The sequence below is a fragment of the Arachis ipaensis genome, chromosome B1 (genome assembly GCF_059453495.1).
Source record: "Arachis ipaensis isolate K30076 ecotype BB chromosome B1, ASM5945349v1, whole genome shotgun sequence".
NCBI lineage: Eukaryota > Viridiplantae > Streptophyta > Magnoliopsida > Fabales > Fabaceae > Arachis > Arachis ipaensis.
The window spans coordinates 76,936,935-76,955,607 of NC_142436.1; positions in this window are offsets into that span (position 1 = coordinate 76,936,935).

Sequence of the window (18,673 nt, forward strand, 5' to 3'; positions counted from 1 at the left end):
TCTCACTTGGCAAAGAGTAGAACCACTCCTTAGCTCTTCCTTCAAGAGAGAAAGGAAAAGCATACAACCAAACCGCAACTTCACTATAGCCTTCCTGCCTAGTAGTAGAGCATACACCTTGGAAATCCTTAAAGTGTCTAATCGGATCTTGAGCGGGAAGTCCTTGATACTTGGGAAGAAGATTGATTAAAGCGGTTTTAAGCTCAAAATTAGCATTCAAGTCCGGATGACGAATGTGAGTCGGTTGAAGAACAAAATCTAGAGCACCAGCTTCCTTGAGAGTGACTCACCTTGGAGTGGCCATAGTGTCCGTACCTAGATCAATGGAAGAGTTATTAGTGGTATCTATGGAAGAGTAAACAGTGCCTTCTTCAAATGACGATTCGGAATCAACTTCGGATATGGTGGGTGAATTGGCAAAAACCTTTTCACTACCTCCAAAGGCTAACCTTCTCCGAGCTTGTCTAAGGTGAAGCAAAGTTCTTTCTATTTCTGGATCAAATCTAGCTAAGCTCGGATTGGGTAAAGAACGCGTCATCCAAGGAAAGAGATAGTGAGCTCATGACAATAAAGTGAACTAAACAAAGGATAACCCTAACTAACACAAACAATCAAACAAAAGGCAAGTATGTACATATCCACATATCTACACTAACCAACAACATGGCACTCGTGTGCAACTCCCCGGCAATGGCGCCATTTTGATGAGTGATTTTATGACGGTATAGAATTTATCAATAAATCCAATCGTAGTATAGTCTAAACCGACACGCAATCCCTCATCAAACTAATTGTGTCACCACAATCTAAATTCAATAACCGAGAGTGTTAGTCCCGAATCGTTTTTCCTAGGAGTGCTCCAAGATGCATATTATTGGTTAGAGGTTGTATTGGTGTTTTGGACTTTAATGCAATAAAGAAGCGAGCTAATAGTGTGAATGAGAATCAAGATATATAAAAGCCTTGGCTAGGAGTGAGGATTGGACTTCCTATCATCATAATCTTTATCAATTGTGACCATAATTAGTTAGTACTTCACTTAGTTAACCTCTAATATTAAGGAAAGTCAAGTGAAAGTAATGGATTTGAGTTCACAAGTTCTAGTCTAACCCTAGGGAAGTCTAGCTTTAGTGACATGCAAATCAATTAGCAATCTCCAATTGATAATCAACAAAGGATATTAATAATTCAAGTGTCTCCAATACCTCAACTCCTAAGCCAAGGATGAAAAGTCTACTCCATAGTTAAAGTTAGCATTTTCTCAAACACTTGGAAGGCAATGATGAGAGACATTGTAAAATTGAGAATAAAATTGAAATCAAAGGTATCCACTACAAGAGATTAACAACAATCAAACAATTGAAAACTAAGAACATGAAATTACCTCAATGTATTAATGGAAATAGAAGTAACAACATCCAAAAGCTAAGATCCACAAGTAACTTGAACAACAAGAACTAAATTGAGAGTAGGAGAATCTAGATCTACAACTTGAAGCAAGGTAGAATTGAAATGACAATAGATCTCACCAATGGTTATAAGAGAATTCCAATTTGAGAAGCTAAACCCTAGAGAGAAGCTAGAGTTTCTCTCTCAACAAAATGTTAGTTCCAAAACTAACTAGGAAAAATTATCTAAAAAAATGAGTCAATTGATGATAATCCCCTCATCCCTTGGTTTTCTTATGGGTTTTGGCGCCAGAATCAGTTCCAATTGAGCCCCACAACCTTTGTGAATTCGCTGGGCACGTTTTCACTTAAAAATCACTTGTGGCCACCGACGCGTACGCGTACAGCACGCGTGCGCATCCCTAGGGTTTTCATGATCCACGCGCAAGCGCCAAGCACGCGTGCGTGTCCACGAGGTTCTGGCTAAGCCATGTGAATGCGCCGGCTTCTAGCTTTGGCTCCTTCGCGCCGGTCCTGGTGGCGCGCATCCACGCGTACGCGCAAGGAACGCGTGCGCGTTGCTGCTCAAGCTCCAAAGCTTCATTTTCCATGCTCCTTCCATTCATGCATGCTTCCTTTCTCTCTTCTAAGCCATCCTTACCCTGTAACTTCTGAAATCACTTAACAAACAGATCACGGCATCGAATGATAATAAGAGAGAATTCAAATATAGCACATTTAGTGTAAAAGAAGCATGTTTTCATCCTTGAAGCAAAATCAGGAAGGAAACACAAAGCCATGCTTTTTCTATGAATAAGTGTGAAAGAACATTGATAAAACCCTCAAAATTCATACAAGATAAACCCTAGAAACGAGGTTTATCACCAAGGTACTGTCCGGATGGCATAGAGTTGCTCATTTGGAAAGAATTCGGATATGTCAATGGGGGGAGAAAAAGTCCCTACTACTGGCTCAATCCGTGACAAGTGATCAGCTACCTAATTTTCTGTCCCTTTTCTGTCTCTAATTTCTATATCAAACTCTTGCAGGAGTAATACCCATCTTATAAGTCTGGGTTTAGAATTCTGCTTAGTGAGTAGATATTTTAGAGAAGCATGGTCAATATAAATAGTGATCTTAGATCCCACTAGGTAGGATCTGAACTTGTCAATGGCATAAACCACTGCAAGTAGCTCCTTTTCTGTAGTAGTATAGTTTTTCTGCGTATCATTTAATACGCGACTAGCATAATAAATGACATACAGAAGCTTGTCATGTCTCTGCCCTAGGACTGCGCCAATTGCATGATCACTTGCATCACACATTAGCTCAAATAAAAAGTCCTAATTGGGTGCAGAGATGATAGGAGCAGTGACAAGCTTGGCTTTCAGAGTTTCAAATGCATGCATGCACTCTTGCTCAAAGACGAATGGAATATCAGTGGCCAAGAGATTACACATGGGTTTGGCGATTTTAGAAAAATCTTTTATGAACTGCCTGTAGAATCCTGCATGTCCTAGGAAACTTCTGATTGCCTTGACATTAGTAGGTGGAAGCAAGTATTCTATTACTTCCACCTTAGCTTTATCTACTTCTATACCTTTATTTAAGATCTGATGTCCAAGAACAATGCCTTCAGTTACCATGAAGTGGCGTTTCTCCCAGTTCAGAACTAGGTTTGTTTCTTGGCATCTTTTTAGGACCAGGGTCAGATGATCAAGACAGGAGTCAAATGAGTCTCCATAAACAGAGAATTCATCCATGAATACTTCAAGGAATTTCTCCACAATATTAGAGAAGATGGATAACATGCATCTCTAAAAGGTTGCAGGCATATTGCACAGGCCAAATGGCATTCGTCTTTAGTCGAACACGCCAGATGGACATGTGAATGCTGTTTTCTCTTGATCCTATGGATCCACTGCTATTTGATTGTACCTAGAATATCCATCCAGGAATAATAAAAAGCATGACCTGCTAGTCTTTCTAGCATTTGGTCAATGAAGGGTAAAGGAAAGTGATCATTTCTGGTGGCGTCATTGAGCCTTCTGTAGTCAATGCACATACGCTACCCTGTAACTGTCCTTTTTGGGATCAGCTCATTCTTTTTATTATGAACCATTGTGATCCCTCCCTTCTTAGGGACAACTTAGACAGGGCTCACCCAGGGGCTATCAGAATGGGATAAATAATCCTAGCCTCATAGAGCTTAGTGACTTCCTTCTGCACTACTTCTTTCATAGCTGGATTCAATCGCCTCTGTGGTTGTACCACTGGTTTGGCATTATTCTCCAGTAGGATTTTATGCATGCATCGGGCTGGGCTAATGCCCTTAAGGTCACTTATAGTCCATCCAAGGGCGGTCCTATGTGTTTTGAGCACTTTGATTAGTGCTTCTTCTTCCTGTGGCTCTAGGGTAGAGCTTATGATCACAGGAAAGGTATCTCCATCTCTCAGAAATGCATATTTCAGGGAGGATGATAGTGGCTTAAGCTCAATCTTTGGAGGCTTCTCCTTTTCCTCAGAGGTTTCCAGAGGTCCCCCTGAATCAGGCTGAGTATCACCAAGGATATCATCTAACCCTTCCTTAAGGCTTTCGGCCATGTTGACCACTTCCACCAGGGAATCAATGAGGTCAATGCTCATGCATTCCTCAGGAATGTCTGGATGCTGCATAGCCTTTATAGCATTTAGTACGAACTTTTCTTCATTGACTCTCAAGGTTACTTCCCCTTTTTCAACATCAATGACGGTCTGTCCTGTAACTAAGAAGTGTCTTCCTAGGATAAGGGACGCACTCTTGTACCCGTCCATGTCCAACACCACAAAGTCAATGGAGAAGGCAAAGGGTCCAACCCTGACAATCATGTCTTCAATTACTCCTGATGGTATCTTAATAGACCCATCAGCAAGTTGAAGATATATGCGGGTTGGTTTGACTTCATTAGTCAAACAAAGCTTCTTTATTAAAGAAGCAGGTATTAGGTTGATACTTGCCCCAAGGTCACATAGAGCTGTCCTTGTACAAGCATCACCTAGAGTGCATGGTATCATAAAGCTTCCAAGATCCTTAAGTTTCTCTGGTAAGCTGTTCTGAATGATTGCACTACACTCCTCAATGAGGAGGACTGTTTGTGTCTCTCTCCAATCCTTCTTATGACTTAGAATATCATTCATGAACTTTGCATAAGAAGGTATCTATTCAAGAGCTTTTGCAAAAGGGATCTTGATCTCTAATGTTCTAAGATACTCTGCAAAGTGGGCAAACTATTTACCCTTTTCCTCTTGACAAAGTTTCTGAGGAAATGGCATCTTAGCCTTATATACATCAACCTTGGTTGATAAAGGCCGAATTCCATGTGAGTTGGAAGGGGGATTACCAGCTTGCTTAGGAGGGTTGTTATCAGTCTATGACTGACCTCCTTTGCATGGGCATTCAACGCCTATGCTGCTGCCCCCCTGGGCATTTGAACGCCCAGTCTCTGTCCTTTCCTAGCATTCAACACCAAGAGGGATACCTCTCTGGGAGTTTGAATGCTGACGGGAGGAAAAATGCCGGTTAAGAAATATTAATAAAAATTGCGTTGTGAGTACAGTCTTAACCGACAAATTCTCACTGTCAATTTAGAATATGTCACAATTTAAGAATAAAATACTGGGAGTAGAATTCCCAGGTCATTTCCCAAAGAGTTGACAAAAGAGTGCAATTTATTGGTCGGAAATTTTCCGAGAAATTTTTAGAGTTGGGAATTAGAAAAATAAAATGGTTATCAATTAAAGCAATAAAAATTAACAAGAGGTTTTATATATTTAAAATGAAAAGCCTTGACTAGGAAAAGATTAATTGAAATTTCTATCCTTGTTGAATTTTCCCAAGTATAATAGTAAGAGGTTGTTGCTTCTACTTAGTTATCCTTTACCTAATAAAGGAAAGTCAAGTAACTAACCAACTCTGATTCACAAGTCCTAATCCCTTCCTAGGGAAGGATTAGAGTTAGTGACTAGAGAGTCAGCCAACAACTTCCAATTACAAATTAACACTTGAGTATTCCAACTCAAGAGTCTCCTATTAATCAACTCCAAAGTCAAGTTGGGAGTCTACTCCATTGACATGGATGCCATTTTCGCAAACATGTAAAGGGAGTAGAAAGCATACATGGTAATTAAAATTAATTTAATAAAAGCAATTTTTTGAGCTAATAAATTAAGGGGAGATGATAATCAAACAAATAATGAAATTAAATAGAAAAATAACTCTTGCATTAATAATTCCCAAAATCGAAGATATCCATTTGTAACTCTGAACAAACTGAATGGAAAGCAAAAGAGTAATGAAATAAGAAAGCAAATTGTAGTAATAGAGATTTCAATCGAAGGTACTAACTCTCTCAAGATCCAATCCAAAAGTATAAAACTAAAAATCTAAGAATGTGAAGAACCCTAGAGGAAGTAGTGTTTTCTCTCTAAGATTCAAAACTAAAACTAAAACTAAGTGAATGTGAATGTGTCTTGAGTCTCTCCTTGTCCCCTGGCTCTAGTCTGTGTTTCTGGGTCGAAAACTGGGTCAAAAACTAGCCCAAAATTTCCCCCAGCGTCTTCTGTAGTCGTAGCATGTTACGCACGTCACGCGTACGCGTCAGTCACGCGTACGCGTCGATGGTCTTCTGCACGTGTCACGCGTACGCGACAATCACGCGTACGCGTCGATGTGAAATGCTCCAAGTCACGCACCGCGTGAGCCATGCGTGTGCATCGATCCTCGCTGGTCAGCTCCTTAGTTTCTTGTGTTCCTTCCATTTTTGCAAGCTTTCTCTCCATCCTCTAAGCCCTTCATGCCCTATATAGCCTGAAAACACTTAACACACAGATCACGGCATCGAATGGTATAAAAGGACATTAAAAATTGACAATTTAAAGGCTTAAGAAGCAAGTTTTCAATCATAGAACAAAATTGGGAAGGATTTGTAAAACCATGCAATTTGTATGAATAAGTGTGCAAAGAACTAATAAAAATGACTCAATTTAGCACAAGATAAACCATAAAATAGTGGTTTATCAAACGCCCAGTCTCTGCCTTTTCCTGGCATTCAACGCCAAGAGGGATACCTCTCTAGCCATTTAAACGCCTAGAGTCATCATGTGTAGAGACCTGGTTATCATTTATGGGCTTCTCTTTCTTATTGTACTAACGTTGGGTGTTTAAGATTTTTCCACTCCTCAGTTGAATAGCCTGGCATTCATCTGTTATCTGATTAGATAATTGCTGCCTTGTTTGACTCAACTGGGCTTCTACATTCCTGTTAGAAGCCTGAGTTTCTCGCAGAGCCTCTTGCAGTTCCAGCAATTACTGGGCAAGGGCTTCCAGTTGCTGAGTCAATGGGCCATCTTGTTCTAGAGGGTTATGTTTAGTAACTACTGCATTAACCTCTCCTTTTATAGAAGGCTCAGGAGATGAGTACAGATGCTGATTAGTGGCAACTATCTCAATAAGCTCTTGAGCTTCTCCTATGGTCTTTCTCATGTGTATAGAGCCATCAACAGAGTGGTCTAAAGACATTCTAACCATGTCTGAAAGTTCATAGTAAAAGATGTCTAATTCTACCCATTCTGAAAATATTTCAGTGGGACATTTTCTTTACATCCTTCTATACCTTTCCCAGGCATCATAAAGAGATTCATTATCTCCTTGTCTGAAGCCTTGGATGTCCACCCTCAGCTGGGTCATCTTTCTTGGGGGAAACTATTGGTTTAAAAACTTGTCTACTAACTGTTTCCAAGTTTTTAAACTGGCTTTAGGATGGTTATCCAACCACCTTTTTGCATGGTCCTTTACAGCAAAAGAAAAAAACAGTAATCTGTAGACATCTTGGTCTACTCTCTCACTGTGTACTGTGTCAGCAATCTTTAAGAAGTCTGCCAAGAATTCTGTAGGTTCTTCCTGAGGAAGCCCAAAATACTGGCAGTTCTGCTGTACTAGAGTAATGAGTTGAGGGTTCACTTCAAAGCTACTAGCTCTGATGTGAGGTATGCTAATACTTTTTTCATAGAAGTCAGCAGAGGGATTTGTATAAGATCCTAGAGTTCTCCTGAACTCTTCATTCCCACTTGCATTCATAATGAAGAAAGATAGAAGGAAAGGAAGAAGAAATAGGGATAGGGGAGATGAATAAGGATTAAAATATTTTTATTTTTATTTTATTTATTTATTTAGACCGAAATTAAAATTAATTAATTAAAAGGAATTTAAAATTTAATTATTAAATTTTGAAAATAGAAGAGAGAGAAGAAGAAGAGGATTTTCAAAAATTAGAGAGAAGCAGTTGGTTAGGGAGTTTTGAAAAAGAATAGAGAGAAGGTATGCAATTAATTTAAAAGAGATTTGAATTTAAGATTTGTAATTTGAAAAAAAATTAAAATTTGAATTTTGAAATTTGAATTTGAAAATTGAAATTCAAAATTTGAAAAGATTTAATTTTAAAAATTTAAATTTAAATTTAAATTTAAATTTTAGATTTTGAAATTGAATTTATGAAATTTTAATTTTAAATTTTTGAATTTTGAAATTTGAAACTTTAAATTTGAAATAAGATACGATAAGAACTTTGAAAAAGATATGATTTTTGAAAATTAAAAACTAAGATAAGATAAGATAAAAATTTAAAATTAGAAATCTGAATTTTTAACTTAAAAATTTCGAAAATATGGTTAAGATAAAAAAAAGATATTTTTTATTTTTGAATTTAATAATGAAAGAGAAAAACAAGTAAAAGACACAAAACTTAAAATTTTTAGATCTAGCACCCTTGATTTTCAAAAATTTTGGAGGGAAGTACAAAAGGACACCAAACTTAAAAATTTTAAGATCAAAACATAAAAAAGACTCAAGAACACTTTGAAGACTCACCAGAACACAAAGAACAAAATTCAAAGACTTCAAAAAACACAAGAACACAAAAAGAACACCAAACTTAAAATTTTTAAAAAACCAAAAAAAATTCGAAAAATAAAAGAAAAATAACAAGAAGACACCAAACTTAAAAATTTGACACAAGATTTAACCAAAGAAAAATTATTTTTGAAAAATTTTTAGAAAGAAAGACTCAAAGGAACAACAATTACCAAGAACATAAGCACAAGGCACTAACCAATTTAGCAAAGAAAATAAAAATATTTTTTTGAAAAACTTTTTAATTTTTTTCGAAAATTTGAAGAAGAAGAAGAAGAAGATAAAAATAAAAACTCAAAGACTCGAACCAAGAACACAAACAAAGACTCAAACAAAGAAAAGACAAATATTTCTTGAAAAAGGTTTAGGAAGAAGTTTTAAAATTTTTTGGAATTGAAAAAGAGAAAACAAGAACATGTAAGACTCAATACCAAGAACAAAAATTGAACAAAGAAAAGAAAAATATTTTTGAAAAGGTTTTTAATTTTTGTTTCGAAAATTAGAGAAAAAGAAAACAAAAAAAAAAAAGACTCAAATAAAAAATAAAAATTACCTGATCCAGGGAACAAGACAATCCTTCAATTTGTCCAAACTCAACAATCCCCGACAACGGCACCAAAAACTTGGTGCATACAAATCCCCACACCTCGTACAGCAGTACCAGCAAGTGCATTGGGTCGTTCACGTAATACCTGAGCGAGTCAGGGTCGATCCCACGAGGATTGTGGTTTGAAGCAATCTATGGTTTTCATGCAGGTCTTAGTCAGGCAGATGAAAGAGTTGAAGATGTTGGTATGTTATTTTTAATTTGCATAAAATTAAAGGGAATACATAAACAGGGTAATTATATCTCAGAAGTCGTGTAAACTGTGAAAAGAGGTAGAAGAATGAGGTAAAGGTTTGGAGTTGCTTAGTCTTTCTGAATTAATTCTGGTAGTACTGTTTACTTTGCTTGTGTTTGATTTCTTCAATGGCAGGCTGTATGTGATTGACATTGGTTTGAGCAGCTGCCAATACTCCTCCAGATTTGAACCCCAGGTTTAGTGCGGATCTATTCTGATTGAGGGTGAAGCTCGTATAGTTCATTCTCCTTAATGATCCTACTCAAAATGCCACAGACAAGGTCAGATCTTCCGGATCAGAGAATGCTACACCTTGGGTTCTAGTCTCTACCACAGAGACCCTAATCTCCCCAGAAATTGGCTGAACTGATGTCTCGAGAAGTCCCCAACAAAATCGTGGATTAGCCGTCTGAGAGACGTATATTCAAGCTGGTGGTTCATCATTGTCTGATGAAAGACGCACTCTGAACCCATGTAGAATCTGATAACCTTATGCCAGTTCAACGCATTCATATTGATGAAGAACGAATATACATCTTAGAATTAATCAAACACGGATCGAAGAGAAACAATACTTTTATTAATTCATAGGACTCAGCAGGGCTCCTCCCCTCAACCTAGGAGGTTTAGAAACTCATGTTGATGGTAAAACATGTATGATGGTAAAAGTGATACAAAAGTTGTCAAAAAGTGTCTGAATAACATGAATTAAATCCCTTAAATACTAAACTAATGACTAGCAAGGGTAAAAAAGTCTTTTTGGTGCTAAAATCCACTTTTGGGACCTACTTGGTGAGTGTTTGGGCTGAGCTTTGATGAGATCCACGTACTATGAGGTCTCTTGGGCATGGAACGCCAGCCAGGGGGTTGATGAGCGGATAATTTATACGCTTTTTGACATTGTTTTTAGTATGTTTTTAGTAGGATCTAGTTACTTTTAGGGATGTTTTCATTAGTTTTTATGTTAAATTCACATTTCTGGACTTTACTATGAGTTTGTGTGTTTTTCTGTGATTTCAGGTATTTTCTGGCTGAAATTGAGGGACTTGAGCAGAAATCAGATTCAGAGGTTGAAAAAGGACTGCTGATACTGTTGGATTCTGACCTCCCTGCACTCAAAGTGGATTTTCTGGAGCTACAGAACTCGAAATGGCGCGCTTCCAATTGCGTTGGAAAGTAGATATCCAGGGCTTTCCAGCAATATATAATAGTCCATACTTTGGCAAAGAATTGACGACGTAAACTGGCGTTCAATGCCAGCCTTCTGCCCAAATCTAGCGTCCAGCGCCAGAAAAGGAGCCAAAACCAGAGTTGAACGCCCAAACTGGCACAAAAACTGGCGTTCAACTCCACAAATGGCCTCTGCACGTGCAACACTTAAGCTCAGCCCAAACACACACCAAGTGGGCCCCGGAAGTGGATTTATACATCAAATACTTACTCATGTAAACCCTAGTAGCTAGTTTATTATAAATAGGACCTCTTACTATTGTATTAGGCATCTTTGGTCTCAGTTTTATTTCATTATTCATCTTAGGAGACTATTGATCTCGTTTAGGGGGCTGGCCATCTCGGCCATGCCTGGACCTTCACTTATGTATTTTCATACGGTAGAGTTTCTACACTCCATAGATTAAGGTGTGGAGCTCTGCTGTTCCTCAAAGATTAATGAAAGTACTTCTACTGTTTTCTATTCAATTCTTCTTATTTCGCTTCTAAGATATCCATTCGCACCCAAGAACGTGATGAAGGTGATGATTATGTGTGACGCTCATCATCCTTTTCCCTTATGAACGCGTGCCTGACAAACACTTCCGTTCTACATGAATTAAGCTAGAATGAGTATCTCTTAGATCTCCTAACCAGAATCTTCGTGGCGTAAGCTAGAATGATGGCGGCATTCAAGAGAATCCGGAAAGTCTAAACCTTGTCTGTGGTATTCCGAGTAGGATTCAATGATTGAATGACTGTGACGAGCTCCTAACTCGCGATTGCAGGGCGTTAGTGACAGACGCAAAAGGATAGTAAATCCTATTCCAGCATGATCGAGAACCGACAGATGAATAGCCGTGCCGTGACAGGGTGCGTGAGCAGATTATTCACTGAGAGGATAAGATGAAGCCATTGACAAGGGTGATGCCTCCAGACGATTAGCCGTGCCGTGACAGGGCATTGGATCATTTTCCCGTGAGATGACCGAAAGTAGCCATTGACAGTGGTGATGTATCACACAAAGCCAGCCATGGAAAGGAGTAAGACTGATTGGATGAAGATAGCAGGAAAGCAGAGGTTCAGAGGAACGAAAAGCATCTCCATTCGCTTATCTGAAATTCCTGCCAATGAATCTACATAAGTATCTCTATCCCTTTTATTATTTATTTTAATCTAATAAAGTATCATGTTTAAATCCGCCTGACTGAGATTTGCAAGGTGACCATAGCTTGCTTCATACCAACAATCTCCGTGGGATTCGACCCTTACTCACGTAAGGTATTACTTGGACGACCCAGTGCACTTGCTGGTTAGTTGTACGGAGTTGTGTCCACACATAGAGCCACAATGAGGATTCAATACAATTATATATTGTTAATCTCACACAAGTACAAAGAACAGGACATCACAATTTCGTGTACCAGGGGTCTTCTCTGGGCGTTTGGACATTAGGCTCTGCTCATTGGGCGTTGGACGCTAGAAAAGGGGAAGGAAGTTGGCGTTGGACACTAGTTTTGGGCCTTCAAATCCGAAACAATGTATGAACTATTATACAATGCTGAAAAGCTCTAGAAGTCAGCTTTCCATAGCCATTGAGAACGCTCCATTTGGGCTTCTATAGCTCCAGAAAATTTCTTCCGAGTGCAAGGAGCTCAGATCTGGACAGCATCTGCAGTGCTTTCTCTGTCTCTGAATCAGACTTTTGCTCCAGCTCTTCAATTTCAGCCAGAAAATACCTGAAATGGTACAAAAACACACCAACTCAAAGTGGAATCCAAAAATATTAATTTAACACTAAAACCTATAAAAACTTAACAAAAACTGAATAAAACATATTAAAAACTACATGAAAACTATGCCAAAAAGTGTATAAAATATTCGCTCATCAAATACCTCAGGTGAGTGAGGGTCGAATCCCACGAGAATTGCCGGATTGAGCTATGGTTATCCTACAGATCTTAGTCAGGCGAATAGAAGGATAGTTGTTGTTTGTTGTAGGCACATAAACAAGCAATAACAAAAGCGATAAAGAGTTGATGTAAAGACACTAATGATAGATTAGTTAAGGCTTCGGAGATGCTTCTTCTTCTGGATTGACATGTCATGCTCACAACTCCAATGATGAGTGATTCCTTCAATGGCAAGGCTGTAAGTGATTAAGCCATTGGTCATGGTCATTAATCTCCTCAGGTCCAAAGCAAACATCCGAACGGACTAGATTAATCTGGGAGAGGGTGAAGCGCATGCAATTCAATCACTTGATGATCCTACTCAAAACGCCACAGACAAGGTTGGATCTTCTGGATCAGAGAATGATGCTCTTATGATTCTAGACCTTAGAGCCACAGGAACCTCAACTACCCCTAACTAACAAGGTTTTATGTCACATACCCCAATTAGCCTAGATAACTTGTTAGAACCCGTGATGCATTCTCAAGTTGTAGCTCAATACTATTTGGCTCAGGACTCGTAAAGAACTCATATAGAATCGAGATTCATAAGGATGAAGAATGACAATGCATCATAGAATAGAATCAAACATAGATTGTAGTAGAAAAGTAATTGTATTAATCCATAGGAATCAGCATAGCTCCTAACTTTAACCTAGGAGTTTTAGTTGCTCATACTGTACAGAAAATAATATATGATATTGGAATGTGGTGGAGAAAATCCTAACCAATTATGATCTTCTCTTATATATACTAATACAAAACCTAAAGAGACCTTAATTATAATTAGAAATTACAAAAATTAAATAAACTAGGCTAAAGGTGCGAAAATCCACCTCTGAGACCACGTGGTGAGTGTTTGGGCTGAGCTTGGCTTCTAACTTGAATGAGTGGGCGTTGGGTGTCCACTAGGGAGTGTCCATGCTGCTTCTTTGCTCCCCTTGTGGCGTTGAACGCCAGGTTTGGGCGTTCAACACCAGCCTTGGTCCTCTTAAGGCGTTGAACACCCACTAGGGAGTAGTTTGGGCGTTAAATGGCCATTATATATTTTTGGAAAGCTCTAGAAGTTAGCTTTCCAATTCTATTGAGAGCGCGTCATTTGGACCTCTGTAGCTCTAGAAATGCTTGTTTGAATGTACGGAGGTCAGAATCTGACAACATCTGCTATGCTTTTCTTCACTATGAATCAGACTTTGCTAAAACTTGCCAAATTCATCCAAAATTCATCTAAAATCATAAGAATAACACAAAAGCTCAACGTAACATCCAAAAAGTGAATTTTGCAATAAAACCTACTAAAACATAATATAACTTAACAAAATATACTAAAAACACTAAGAAAATAAAATCAAAAAGCGTATAAAATATCCGCTCATCAGAACACCAAACTTAAACTGTTTCTTGTTGATGTGAGGATTTACACCGGTTCCAAATTTAACAAAATAATTTCGTTGTGAGCATAGCCCAAACTGACAATGATCCTCAAATCAAAGTTTAATTTTTGGTTGTCACAAGTCCAACCCAATAAAAGTAACCGAGAGTATTAGTCCTGGGTCATTCTCCCTAGGAATTGCAATCGAATGCCCAATTATTGGTTATGAGTTTCAAGAGTTGGGTTGATAAAAAGGCAAGAATTTAAATGGCAACAAATGTAAAGGAAAGAACTAAAGAAAGCAAGTAAATAAAAGAGACATTCATGGCAAGGATTGAGAATCTAGGCTTTCTATCCTAGTCATTAATTATCATACAATAATTAACAAGAGCTAATCCTATTTAGTCATCTCCAACAAAAGAAGAAGGTATAATGTTGTCTTCACTTGAGAGAAGGTCAAATAAGACTACTAAATCTCAATCCAAAACTCCAAATCAACTTACTAATGGAATTAGAAAGAGATTAGAGTCAATGGAAACAATATTAACTAACAACTCTAGATCACCAATCTAAATTAGGTATTAATAACTCAAGAGCACCTAATTTCTCTTTCTAAGCAAAGAATGCTCAAAAAGCTACTCTAACATCCAACCAAGCATTTTTTCAAGCACTTGGAAGGCATAAAATAAAAGCATGGTAACATTGCAAGGAAAAATAAAATCTACCACTACCCAATACAAGAAATGTAACAATCAACAAGCAATTAACCATAAGAACATCAAACATAAATTGCATTAATTGAAATTAAAATCAACAAAGTGCTCATAAACATGAAAAATGGCAAAATAAAGGAAATAGCAAGAGAAAGTAGGAGAACTAGAGTACTAGGACAAGAAATTATAAAGAAAAGTAGATGAAAACAAGAATTAAAGACTAAACCTAGAAGAGATCTACCCTAAATCTATCCTAATTCTAGATAGAAGAGGGAGCTTCTCTCTCTAGAATCTACTAAAGCATGTTCCTACACTAATTAACTGCTCCCCCCTTGACCCATCTTGATTTCTGCATCAAATAGCCTCAAAAATGAGTTGGATTTGGGCCTGGAAAGCTCAGAAATCGCCCCCAGTGTATTCACTTTAATGAGGTCACGTGATCAGCGTCACGCGTGCGCATGGTTGACGCGTGCGCATCGCTGGCAAATTTTCTCCTCACGCGTACGTGTGGGTGACGCGTGCGCATGGCCTCGCAAATGTCATTTTCATGCGTACGCGTAAATGACGCGTGCACGTGGCCTTGATTCCTCCAAATGCTCATTTCTTCATGAATTCTCCACTTTGCATGCTTTTCTCTTCACTTCTTCCATCCAATACTTGCCTTATGAATCTGAATTCACTCAATAAACATATCAAGGCATCAAATGGAATTAAAGTAAATTAAAATTGGCAAATTTAAGGCCTAAAAGGCATGTTTTCACTTTTAAGCACAAATTTATGGAGAATTACAAAATTAAGCACAAGATAAACCACAAAATTGGGATTTATCAAACCTCCCCACACTTAAACTAAGTATGTCCTCATGCTAAACTCAAGAAAGAGACAAAGGGTATCAACATTTATTCAATGCAAACTAACTATCTATATGCAATCTATCTACATGCATGCAACTACTTGGTCAAAATAAATCAATTCCCAAGAAAGCATATACAAATATGAGGGCTAAAGGTATTAAAAACCAAGTCAAATCCACAATTGAATTGAGTTATTGAAAATAGTTTCAAACTTGCAAGAAAAGAGATGATCATAGAGAAAACATGTAATTGAGCAATCGAACCCTCACCGGATGTGTATCTGCTCTAGTCACTCAAGTGTATAGGGTTGATTCACTCAATTCTCCCTTAATCATGCTTTCCAAGATTTGTTTTTCATTTAACAATCAACAATTATTCAATGCATGTATACAAATATCATGAGGACTTATCCATGAGTTGTAATGGGGCTAGGGTCAAGGTAAGATTGTATTTGGTCAAGTGTACTAGAATTTGAATCTTTGATTAACTTAAACTTTCTACCTAACCTATGACATTTAAGGCCTAAAAGGCATGTTTTCACTTTTAAGCACAAATTTATGGAGAATTACAAAATTAAGCACAAGATAAACCACAAAATTGGGATTTATCAAACCTCCCCACACTTAAACTAAGCATGTCCTCATGCTAAACTCAAGAAAGAGACAAAGGGTATCAACATTTATTCAATGCAAACTAACTATCTATATGCAATCTATCTACATGCATGCAACTACTTGGTCAAAATAAATCAATTCCCAAGAAAGCATATACAAATATGAGGGCTAAAGGTATTAAAAACCAAGTCAAATCCACAATTGAATTGAGTTATTGAAAATAGTTTCAAACTTGCAAGAAAAGAGATGATCATAGAGAAAACATGTAATTGAGCAATCGAACCCTCACTGGATGTGTATCTGCTCTAGTCACTCAAGTGTATAGGGTTGATTCACTCAATTCTCCCTTAATCATGCTTTCCAAGATTTGTTTTTCATTTAACAATCAACAATTATTCAATGCATGTATACAAATATCATGAGGACTTATCCATGAGTTGTAATGGGGCTAGGGTCAAGGTAAGATTGTATTTGGTCAAGTGTACTAGAATTTGAATCTTTGATTAACTTAAACTTTCTACCTAACCTATGACAACCTATAAAATCTAATGCAAACCTAACTACACATTCTTTACTTTTTCACATACTCATGCATTCTCTTTTTTATCACAACCCATATGCATTGATTATTATTGAACTTTACTTTGGGCCATTTTGTCCCCTTTTTATTTCTTTTCTTTTTCTTTCTTTTTATTTTTCTATTTTTTTTCTTTTATTTTTCTCTTTTTTTTCATTTTTTATTTTTTTTCGAACTAAAATATATACAAGAGTATCAATACATATGGTTTAACATTTAATTCATGAGTATGAACCCAATTCCCATGATTTTTAACAAAAATACAAATATACACTTTTATCTCTACCCAATGTTCCCAATTTTCCACAATTAAATAATAAACACTCTCACTAGCCTAAGCTAATCAAAGATCCAAATTAAGGACATTTATTATTTTTCGCTTTAAGGCTTGTAATGTGCTAAAATTAAGAACAAAAGGGGTTTAGCATAGGCTCAAAATTGGCTAACAATGGAAGATAAAATGTAAGGCCATTTGGGTAAGCGAGCTCAATGAAATGAAGATCTCAATCATATAAATGCATGTATACATAGAATAATAGACATAAAGAATCAAACAAATCAAAGATTACAATCATAGAAAGAAAACAATACACACAAGAAAGAAAATAGTACTTATATGATGTAACCACATAATTAGGCTCAAACCTCACATGCTTATGTGTTCTTAGCTCAAAAACATGTTCCACAATGTATAATTCAAGCAAGTTCTAAAAAATGTTTTTTCTCAAATCAATTGGGGTACCGGTACCCTATAGATAAATTTCTTGGAAAATTTTATTATTTTGGCTAAACTTATTATATATATGCAAACTAAGAAAATGCAACTAAAATTCTAAAAGACCTGGGAATGAAATGCAAAAGTGTTGGGATTAGAAATTGTCACCCAAAAATGCCGATTCGTCGGACGTCCTCCCCACACTTAAAAGTTTGCACCGTCCTCAGTGCATTCAAAAGATGAGTAAGGGGATACGACGACTTTTCGGATTGCCACCTTCAGCTGGTGGATCAACCGACTGCTGTATGTTCTTTCTCCTGCTTCCGTTTTTGCTTATGATGACTCACCCATGAAAAATAGAAAATAGCACGGTAAGATGAGAAAATACAAAAGCAAAGAAGCATAAATTGTTGAAAAGAGGTAATAATCACTAGAATGGAGTGAGTGAATTAGTGTGACATTGATGAAAAATAGGTGTGTGAATTCTAAGTTTGTGCGCGGTTTAGAACACACACACTAGCATGAAAATCTATGTCACAATTACACAAAAGAAATCATACACTTCACTCATTCTAGTGTGCTTGAGATACTCTAAAGAAAACTTGTAGGTCAAGACAACCAAACAAGTAGTGAAGAAGCATGAAAGCATTCAAGCAAATGATCAAGCAATTGTGAAATGGATAATGAATGGACATTGATTGATGTGCAAGTAAACTTAGTGAACCAATTGAAATATAGAACTCACACATCAAACAATGACACAAATTGAAGTTTGTTTGCAACACCTAAGTGACATAAGGGTGGAAGACATTGGTGCTATGGAACTTAGGAAAAAGAAGATAGAAGCAAAAATCAATCGCATAGCAAGCATGGTCCACAAAGCTTAGAAGGCTAAAAAATACGTCACTAGGTAAGCGTACGATCCAATTTCACAATTCCAAAATCTCAATGCATGAAATAGGTGATGTGAATAAGGGTCAATCATAAACAAGCATCACCTAACAAAAAATGCATTGATAATACACAATTTCCTCATCATAGATAAAGAAATCAAATCACATGCTGGCCAAAACATGCAATTCAAAAGATTTAGAGTGTTTAAAGGCAATGTCACATGTACTTGGTGTTCAAAAACATTAAGCATGAAGAACTCAAAACCAAGTAACAAAATATAACCTCAACAATGAATCCCAACAATGAATATCAAAAGCAGTTATGCTAAAATAGCATTAAGTTAATAGTAAGCAACAATAAACAGCAAACAAAATCAATAATCCAACACTTATCATGAAAACAAAAATTAGACAAAAATTAAACTAACTAAATAACTAAATAACTAACTAACTAACTAAAAGATTTGGTGATAGATGGTGATTGGTAGTGTTGGATAATGGTTGAAGAAGGAAAAGAAAAGAAAAGAAGAGAGAAGAAGAGATGGAAAGAAGAGAAGAAAAGAAGGTGGGTGAAACAGGGCAGGTATCACGTGTACGC